At 36.7% G+C, this 10633-nt stretch overlaps 1 long non-coding RNA gene across 3 annotated transcripts in view; it reads right to left on the reverse strand.

Annotated features, from left to right (window-relative positions):
- Window positions 1–5776, reverse strand: part of LOC141403566 (uncharacterized) — a 51281-nt gene extending 45505 nt beyond the window's left edge. Inside the window, exons 1-2 of one of the 3 annotated variants that reach the window (XR_012412844.1) lie at window positions 5530–5776; window positions 1244–1299 (exon numbers count right to left, since the gene is read on the reverse strand). This is a non-coding gene — a long non-coding RNA (uncharacterized lncRNA). The remainder of the gene's footprint in view (window positions 1–1243; window positions 1300–5529) is intronic. The other 2 variants (XR_012412843.1, XR_012412845.1) reach the window with 2 other exon arrangements.
- Window positions 5777–10633: the final 4857 nt, after the last annotated feature.

Genomic DNA, 10633 nt, shown 5'->3' on the forward strand with positions numbered 1-10633 from the left:
TCCCTGGATCGGAGGCCTTCTTTAGAACAACAAAAAACATTTAAGGTTATTCGTAGAGCAGCAGAAGACTTGTAAGGTCTTATGTAGAGTACCAGTTGACCAGCCGATCACCTCTGAGGTCTTCTGTAGAGCAACAGAAGGCCATTGAGATGTTCTTTAGAACATCATGAGGTCTCTAAGTTCATCTGTATAGCAGAAGAAGCCTTCTAAGGTCTTCTATAGAACATCAGACTGGTTCTGTGGAAGACCTCTGAGGTTTCCTGTGGGCTAACCGAACGCCAACTCAGACTTCTGTAAAGCATGAATAGAATATGTCTACACCTTCTGTTGTTAAGTCGATGATTTTCGATGCCTATAGACGTCCTGTAAGGCCTTATGGTGTTATTGACAAGGCCTTCAGACCTCCGAGACCTTATGTTACAATGCCGAAAACCATGAGTATATCTGCTATAATATGTATATGTGAATGTTGCCGACATCACTCCATGTCGTTTAACCAAACTTATTTATAAAACACTTCATTTACTAACAATATAACTTGAAGTAAATCTCCAGTTAATACCGATTTATCATTTTTGGACATAAACCCTTTACTCAACGACCACAATTAAGAGAAAGTCGATTATAAAACCACAAGAAGATGTCAAGTATTTTAAGTGTTTGTATGCTTGCGTTTTCATCTTTAGACTCCTTACCCCACAACACAGAAAAATAAGAACAACTACAGGCTCGAAAACACAGATTTTATGGAAAATATATTACCTTCTGCCGTGTATAAGGATGGTTGGTGGTCATTCACACTGAATTCAAAAGCTTTACGACAATATATCAAAATGTAAATAGTTGTAGGCATTATTTCTTCATTAAATCCCTAAAACATATTTTACGCTCGTAAAGTGCAAATGAGGGACATAATGCGAGACAGATAATGACATTTATGACTGACGGCTATTATGCCTGCAATGTCAAGCGTAAAAAAATCCAACAATGAGAAACAATTTTGAGTTCTTTTGTTGTGTCGGTTCTATTTATTGTCTTGCATGGTTGCTTTGACATCCTAAAAAGGGAAAATATGGCGTTAAACTGGTTCTTTTATGTTTGTGAGATTATGCGGCTGTCATATAATTGACAACATATTCTTTGTCGAAACTTTCGACAATCACAACAATCAGTTTTGCGTACAATCAACTTCTTGAATTTTCTTATTGCTGTGGGCTCCCCACAAGAGGTTCTTTGCACTCACCTCCTTCTATAATTTCTCTCAACTTTCCTTTGTTAGCCATTTGTAGGAATGTGTGCCTAGGATGGAAATTGCTTTAAGTCTCTTCAAACGTTTTAAATTTTTAGTCAGATATTTTCTACGTGGTTTTGGAGAAAATACCGTCTGAGTTACAACAAGTAAAAAGTCGTTAAGTTCGGCCGGGCCGAACTTTTTATACCCTCCACCATAAAATAGTCTTAATTAAAATGGAATAATTTGGGTCCTTTCACAATTTTAGGTATAACAACTTTTGGACAATGGATAGACTCCTACTGCCTCCCACTATTGCTTAAATTACACTGTGAGCACAAATGTTGGGGCAGAGATATTTCCTTTTGGAGATGAAAGCCCTTGGTGTGTGTATATTAAAAACCCTGAAGGACAGATGCGCCGTGAGTCGAACTTCCGCGTTATGGCGTGATGAAGTCTTTACAAGAGACCCTGTAAGCCACCATGAATTAGCATTATATCTTTGTTTGTTGTTTTTGTAGAGCACTTAAGCAACAGTGAACAAAGATATAATGCTAATTTCTGATGGGCCACAGGGTCTCTAACAAAAATTTCATCACGCCATAACGCGGAAGTTCGACTCCCGGCGGATCTGTCCTTCGGGGTTCATAATATACTTACCAAGGCCTTTCTTCCCCAAGAGGAATTTTCCGTACCCCAGACTTTCACATCCATTTTGTTGCACAGTGTTATCTAATCTAATCTAAAAAAATGTGATCAGCTAGGTGAAAGGTACCACTAACGGGGCTATATCAAAGAGTCAACCTATCTTTAAATTTTGTTGGCGGAAAAGTTTTATAGCTGCAGGGAACTTCAAGAGTCAAATTGAGGGTAGTTTCATCAAAACAATGTAGACCCTCAAAAATGGACCAATGTTGACGAATTTTAGTGAAGAAATTTCATGACCACTGAAAATTCCCGAAAATCGGGAGGTACAGTTATATGGGGGATATACCAAAACATGGACCTATATTGACGATTATTTTTGAATAGACAAAATTGTAGCTAAAATTCTCAAAATACCGATCATTACAGCTAGTTCGGTTAAAACCTGGAGCTTAAATTCTCAAAACACCGAAAATCGGGATATACCGTTATATGGGGGCTATACCAAAACATGGACCTGTGTTGACGATGTTTCGTTGGAGATGTTTTATGACCACTGAGAACTTTAAATGTCAAATTACAGCTATTTCGAAAAAAAAATTGCAGCTAAAATTCTCAAAATGCCGAAAATCGGGAGGTACCGTTATATGGGGGCTACACCAAAACATGGACTTATGTCGACGATGTTTGGTGGAGATGTTTCATGACCACTGAGAACCTCAAATGGCAAATTACAGCTAGTTCGGTTAAAAATTGTAGCTAAAATTCTCAAAATACCGAAAATCGGGAGGTACCGATATATGGGGGCTATACCAAAACATGGACCTATGTTGACGATGTTTCGTGGAGATGCTTCATGACCACTGAGAACCTCAAATGTCAAATTACAGATAGATCGGTTAAAAATTGTAACTAAAATGCTCAAAATACCGAAAATCGGGAGGTACGGTTATAAGGGGACCATACCGAAACATGGACCTATGTTGACGATGTTTGGTGGAGATGTTTCATGACCACTGAGAACTTTAAATGTCAAATTGCAGATAGTTCGGTTACAAATTGTGGCTAAAATTCTCAAAATACCGAAAATCGGGAGGTACCGTTATATGGGGGCTATACCAAAACGTGGATATATGTTGACGATGTTTGGTGGAGATATTTCATGGCCACTGAGAACCTCAAATGACAAATTACAGCTAGTTCGGTTAAAATTTGTAGCTAAAATTCTCAAAATACCGAAAATCGGGAGGTACCGATATATGGGGGCTATACCAAAACATGGACCTATGTTGACGATGTTTCGTGGAGATGTTTCATGACCACTGAGAACCTCAAATGTCCAAATGCAGATAGTTCGGTTAAAAATTGTGCCTAAAATTCTCAAAATACCGAAAATCGGAAGGTACCGTTATATGGGGACTATACCAAAACATGGACCTATGCCCATATCCTTTGGGATATAAGTTTGTAGATCACTACGAACCCTAAGTGCCAAATTATAGCTAATTCGGTCTACAAATGTGGCGAAGAACGTCAAAATACTTCAAATCCGGTGGTACCGTTATATGGGGGCTATACCAAATAGTGGACCGATATAGCCCATCTTCGAACTTGACCTGCCTATGGAAAAAAGACCATCGGGTGCAAAATTTCAGCACTCTATCTCAATTATTGCGGACGCTAGAGTGATTACAACAGACGGACAGGCGGACATGGCTAGATCGTCTTAGAATTTTATCCTGATCAAGAATATATACACTTTATAGGGTCGCAAATGATTGGTTCGATGTGTTACAAACAGAATGACAAACTTAATATACCCTCCATACTATGGTGGAGGGTATAAAAATAGGAAAAACACGTTGAAGCAAACGAGTTTTTTTACGTTGTTATTCGATTGGCGGTTAAACCGTTTAAATTAGGGATATCTGTCAAAAGTAAAAATGGAAGAATACAAAATGAAGATTACACTTCTAATGTATCACAATTCAAAATCTCCACTACATCCACCTTTTATCGATGCTGACATTTTAGTTGTTTTTTGTATTTTTGATCTAACTGCGACACACATTCGGGTATTTTAGAAAACATATAATAGTATCAAAGTACCCCGCGATTACGTATAATTTGATATGTATATTGACTATGTAGCCCACACAGCATCACAGTAATAAACTGCCAAAAGCTGGATACACATTGTCAGTACTGAATGATAGCTTTGTTGTTGCTTGCTAGTGTGACCGTTCATTTTTATCATTCATCATGCAACCGCAAAATGTTTTGTGGTTGCTGGATGGTTGGACGGTTATCGATACTTGAGAAATATCGACATTCAAAACTGACAATGGGACCCCAAGATATTTTAGTTTTTTTGACGGTCCGGATCATATAAATCGCACATCGTGAAAATCCATCCACTAGAACGGCGAAAACAGCAACTGCAAAACCGAAAAATTTACAAAAGATGTTTTTGAAAATATCGCGGATTTAATCGCGTTTTTTGTGGATCGTTTTCTTTTCAATGAAGAAACTGACACATCATTCGCCTTTTTGCAAAAATAGCGGTATAAAAAATTTAGTGACATATGAGCTGTATCCGATTTATCCCAAAAATAGTGTGTGTGATGCTACATCCACGGTCGATGTATTTTTTCATGGATGATAGTGAAATCGGATGCGCATAAAAAGTGTATGCACTTTGTGCAAATTATAAGAGTTATACAGTTTGTTGCATACTAAACTGCAGACGAAGCTACATCTTAGAGGCCAAAGTAAATCCTCGAAAATGTGTACAAATTAATAGAGAAGAATTCGCTATATTGGTAAAACGCGTGCCCATCAAGTTATTTTCAGGATTTCGCAATTTACATGCATTTCAAAATGAATATTACCCGATACAGTTTTATTTTAAGATTATACCCCATTTAAAGGAACCCAAACTTTATTTGTACGATACCCATATCTTCTGCTAGATGTTAGCGTGTATTCGAGAAGTGATTAGAATAAAGAACGTGATTTTAACTAAACAGAAGAATTTAACTAAAACAGAAAAAACAGCAAAAACTTCATCACGCCATAACGCGGAAGTTCAACTCACGGCGCATCTGTCCTTCGGGGTTTTTAATATACACACACCAAGGGCTTTCATCTCCAAAAGGAATTATCCCTGCCCCAACATTTGTGTTCACAGTGTAATTTAAGCAATAGTGGGAATCTATCCATTGTCGAAAAGTTGTTCCACCTAAAATTTTTAAAGGACCCTAATTATTCCATTTTACTTAAGACTATTTTATGGTGGAGGGTATAAAAAGTTCGGCCCGGCCGAACTTAACGACTTTTTACTTGTTTTAATTTTTTTTCTTTCTTGTTTCCGACAAAACTGTTGACTTTTTACCCTTTTCATTTTATTTCTTTTGTCAAAGATATATAATATTATAAGATGTGGCTTTTCCGTAGTGAATTACATGGTTTACTAACATTCCCTGTTAGTATTCTTAGTCAACAGCATGGTTATCTAACATTATGTTATTTTTAAGAGTTTTATTTGTATTTTTACAAAATTTAGCCACCCAATGTTCGTGAATAGATCCTATTTTCCAGGTATTATTTTTTTCTAATTTTCTGATTTTAATAGCGATTTTCGATTAACATACATATTGTGTTCCGTTATTGTGTTCCGTTTTGTCTCTGTTATACACAAAATAATAAAACTGCATATGCACCTTGTCATTATTAATAGTTTGACGTCTTTGCTTTTGTTTGCAATTCTCATTTTTTTATTATTATTATTTGGTGTGTTCCAGTACTGCAAGAATCTACTATTGCGACGCGTCTGTTTCTTATTTTCGTGAAAAAAATTGTCTCGTTTCGCACTGTATTCAACCGCTGTTAATGAACCAACTCACGCGACATCCAGTTGTAAACTGAAGGCGCACGTGTTGCTCTGCTGATATACCATAACGTAACGTACTCCAAATGAGGGCAGGTTGACGTAGACGTACTCGTCTCGATTCGAAAGGATAACAGCAGACAGTAAGGACAAAAATGATGGCAGACAAACATGGAACGTAAGCAGTGACTCAGTCGACTACAACGGTGCTTTGTGGTGGAAATACAATGTTTTGGTAGAATACAACAGCTGCTCATAGCCGTCGCGACTGCTATCCTTGCTTCAGCTGCTACTGATTTGGCTTCTGTTGCGTTTGCTTCCACTGAGGATATGTTATCTGGCAAAAATGACGGTAGTACGTGTCTTTGTTAAATTTACTTATCACTGAATGATATAAAACATTAAAATTTCTCTAGATATGCATTATTTACATTGAATGAGAATACCTCTTCTCTTTTCCTTTCATAAAATAACAGAACTGTATTTATTGTGGTTGCTCAAACACAAACAAATTCCTTCAAATGGTGAGCATCGTTATTACTAACTCTCTCGGAAATACTTTAATACAGGGATGCCAACTGTTCCGAGGTAAAAATCGCTACAGCCACATACGCACCATAGGTCTGTAGCGATTTTTACCCTAAAACAGTTGACATTCCTGCTTAAACAGTGGTTTTTGTACGTCAAAAATCACCACAAGTAGTGGGAAAACCACAAACTTGGCACCCCTGCTTTAATAACAGCAAAACAAAACAGACATCAACATGTGTGCAAGTGCATATGAAGAACAAACGAAAGGAATATGAGATAAGAAAGAGAGCTGCTTCACTGAAAATCTCAATGAAATTGCAATGAATAACTGTTATATGTTCTTACACAATCGGCAAACGTTTTAATTAAGAGGAAGTTAACAGGAGAACTAAAGCAAATTTCTCTCCCCAAATAAAATAACATGCGAATTTACCGTTAGTGGTTGTTTTTTGACCCTCCATGTGCAACATGCCACCATCTAAGTGGGGTGTTTTGATGTTGTTTTTAAATTTTTTTTGGAGTATGGGTGAGGTGTATTCTTGCCTACCTTATGTTGTGAAGTTTAACAATAAAGGTGGGTAGATAATAAACTCGTTATGTTTTAGCACATTTCTTTTTGCGTATTGTGCGTCTACGGACATTGATTGTCTTTAATGTTAATGAGACCGTGAGTTTCGTTGCAGAATAACTATGAGTGATTCATTCTTTATAATGATTTTACTGTGCAACAGGGTTTTTGGCGGTGGGTAGATAATATACTCAAATTTTCTCCATACGTCAAGTTTCTAAGTTATGACGTGATGAATTTTTGGATTGCCTCCTTTTCATGTTTGAAAAAACAGTTTTACCTCTCTTAAGAACATTCGGGTCATTATCTAAAAAAATATGTAACCAAGACCAACAAATCGATACCTATTCCTATATCTCAGAAGGTATTAACTTACTCTAGGAAAAATAAATTATAATATTGCAGTAATCATCGCAATGACTACCTGCGATTAAATATTTCAACACTATCCGAAAATAGGCCTTAAACTGGATTAAAGCGCAAAAGTATTGAGCTTGTGCGAAGCAAGTACCTGTAGGAATAGTTTATCATAGAACGCGATCTAATATTGGGAGTCATTAGCTTTCGGTAGTCACTTTATTTTACTTGATCACTGTAGGATTTTGTAGAGAACAAATTTACCTTTTGTGAATGGTGTACCCTAAGATGTTATCCGACATAGACCTTCTTTGAACATGATGTACTTTTGACAGAAATCTGTGCAATGTGCAAAGTTTCGGCCACTTCGTGTACACAATTGGTAAGTTGTAGTGCTCATAATCATTTAAGTTGGTGTAGACAGGCTTCATATTTAGGGCTATTATCTCAAGAAATATGGACTTGCTCCAGAAAAAATTGTAAGGTCGTAATATGGCTCCGCCAGGATAAACTGCTGGGCCTCCACCATGAAATAATGTCAAGTGTAAAATTACCACTATTTCGGTAAAAAATTTAGCTAATATTCTCAAAATACCGAAAATCCGAAAGATACTGTTATATAACGACAATACCTAATCGTGAAACCATGTTGAAAAGTTTTGGTGGATAAGTTTGCTGACTGCAAGAAACCTGCAAATTCAAAGTACGAGTAGTTTAAATGAAAAGGTGTAACTAAAACCTAAAAATACTGAAAATTGGCAGGTACCATTATATGGAGATAAAACATGGACCAATATTGACTATTTTTGGTAGAGATGTTTTGTGACCTCAAATGTTTAACATTTTTGGTGAAGAAGTTTTGTGACCGCTGGGAATCTAAAATGTCGACCTACAGATAATTCGGTTAAAAATTATAGGTAAAATCCTCAGAATACCGAACATCAGGAAAAATCGTATTATGGGGACTGCATTTCAACATAAACCTATGTTGACAGTAGTTTTGTGACATTCGGGAGCCTCAAAAGTCAAATTTCAAGTTCTTCTGTCAAAACAGGTAGCTAAAATCCTCAAAATGTCTACAATCGGAAGGTACCGTTATATGAGGGATAATAGGTTAATGTTGACACTTTTGGATGGATAATTTTGCGACAACTGGGAACCACAAATGTCACATAACAGGTAGTTCGGACAACAAATGTAGATAAAATCCTCAAAATACCGAAGGGAAGTACCGATATATGGGGACTATACTAAGACATGGACCAATACTGAATATTTCCGTAGAAAAAAGTTGTGACCGCGGGGAACCTCAACTGTCAATTAACATGTAGTTGGTCAAAAACTTTGCTTAAATTCTCAAAATACCTAAAATCGGGAGGTACTGTCATACGGCGGCTATACCAAAAATCTACCTATTTTGGAAATGTTTGGTGCATAAATTTCGTGACCACTGGGAACCTCAAATGTTAAATTGCAGGTAGTTTTGTCAAAAAACATAGCTAAAATCCTCAGAATACCTACAATCGGGAGGTACCGTTATATGGGGTTATACCAAAACATGGTTGGAATATTTCGTGACCTCTGGGAACCTCAAATGTTAAAGTACATATAGTTCGACCAAAAAAGGTCGCTAAAATTCTCCAAATACCAAAAAAAATGGTAAGTATTTTTATATGGGGGCTATATGATAACATGGTCCTCTATTGAAAATTTTTAGTGGATAGGTGTTGTGACCGCTAGAAACCTCAAATGTCAAATAACAAGTAGATCGGTTAATAAATGTAGCAAAAATCCTCAGAATACCGAAAATCGGGAGGTACCGTTTTATGGGGGATATACCAAAATATAAGTCTATGTTGACGATTTTTGATGGAGGAGTTTCGTGGCTCAAGTTTCAAATTACAGCTAGTTTGGTTAAAAATTTTAGCTAAAATCCTCAAAATACCGAAAATCGGCAGGTAAAATTATTTGGGGGCTATGCCACAATATGGACCTATGTTGAAAATTTTTGGCGGCGAACATCAAACACCTCGGATAGTTCGAATCGAAAATCGGGATGAGGCTATACCAAAACATGGACCTATGTTGACAATTTTTAGAGAAAAAGTTTTGTGACCACTGGGAACCTCAAATGCCAAATTACGGATAGTTCAGTAAAAAATGCTAAAACCCTCAAAATACCGAAAATCTGGAGGTACCGTTATATGGGCCTTATACCAAAACAAGAACCTATGTTGACAATATTTGGTACATAAGTTTCGTGACCACTGGGAATCTCAAATGCCAAATTACTAATAGTTTAGTAAAAAAATTAGCTAAAATCTTTAAATTCCCAAAAATCGAGAGATATGGGGCTTATGCAAAAATATGGACCAATATTAACTATTTTTGGTAGAAATATTTTGTGGCCATGGGGAACCTCAAATGTCAAATAACAGGTAGTTCGGTCAAAAACGATTCTAACATCCTCAAAATACATTATTCGAGAGCTATTGTTATTTGGGGCTATACATGGATGATGAATAGACAGCGGAATCCTATGCAAATGCATATATGGTTAGCATGGTCATAGAGAAAATCTGATTAGACAGAAACTCGTTTTATCACAAAAAAAATGAATTAGGCCCATAAATGTTTGCATATTTTGCATATCGTGCATATTTTGACATATTTTTACATATTTGCAAAAAAGAGCATATGTAAAAACCATATGTGGTCTAAAAATCCCACCGAAATGACTGAAATGTGCTATCAAGTCTTCGAAGGGGTATAAAACTTTACACCTGAAAATTGTCCGCATGGGTCCACGTCTTCATATAGCCCCCATAGAACGGTACCTCCCGATTTCCGATATTTTGAAGGTTGTGGCCTCAACATCAGACTTAAATGGCTGACATTTTGTATAAAGTCTTCGTTGGGAGTAAAAAACTTTCCACCTGAAATTTGTCAGTATAAGTCCACGTTTTCATTTATCCCATAGAACAGTACCTCCCGATTTCGGTATTTTGAAAGTGGTAGCCTCAATATCGGACGGACATGGCAATATCGACCCAGAATTTTACCCTGATCAAGAACTTCACTTTATCGGATCGCAAATATTTATTTCGTTGTGTTACAAAGCGAGAAATAAACTTAACTTACCCTCTATGCTATGGTTGAGGGTATAAAAACGCAATATTTGGATGGATTAGCTACTATTGTGGTATCTTCGTTATTTGACAACCTATGCCAGCCTATTGCGCTTCATTGTAAAGGTAAACTTTTCTTCTTTCATTGACAGGCATTGCATTGGAATACCCTTAATAAAAGCGCCTAAATTTCGACTAAATATTATCCGACCAAAAAAAAATCAATAGGCTTCTTCTTTTCATGGACCCCTATCCCCGACCCCTTTTATATATAAAACTGTGTC

The sequence above is a fragment of the Musca autumnalis genome, unplaced genomic scaffold (genome assembly GCF_047663935.1).
Source record: "Musca autumnalis isolate F117 unplaced genomic scaffold, ASM4766393v1 scaffold_4, whole genome shotgun sequence".
Classification (NCBI taxonomy): Eukaryota; Metazoa; Arthropoda; class Insecta; order Diptera; family Muscidae; genus Musca; species Musca autumnalis.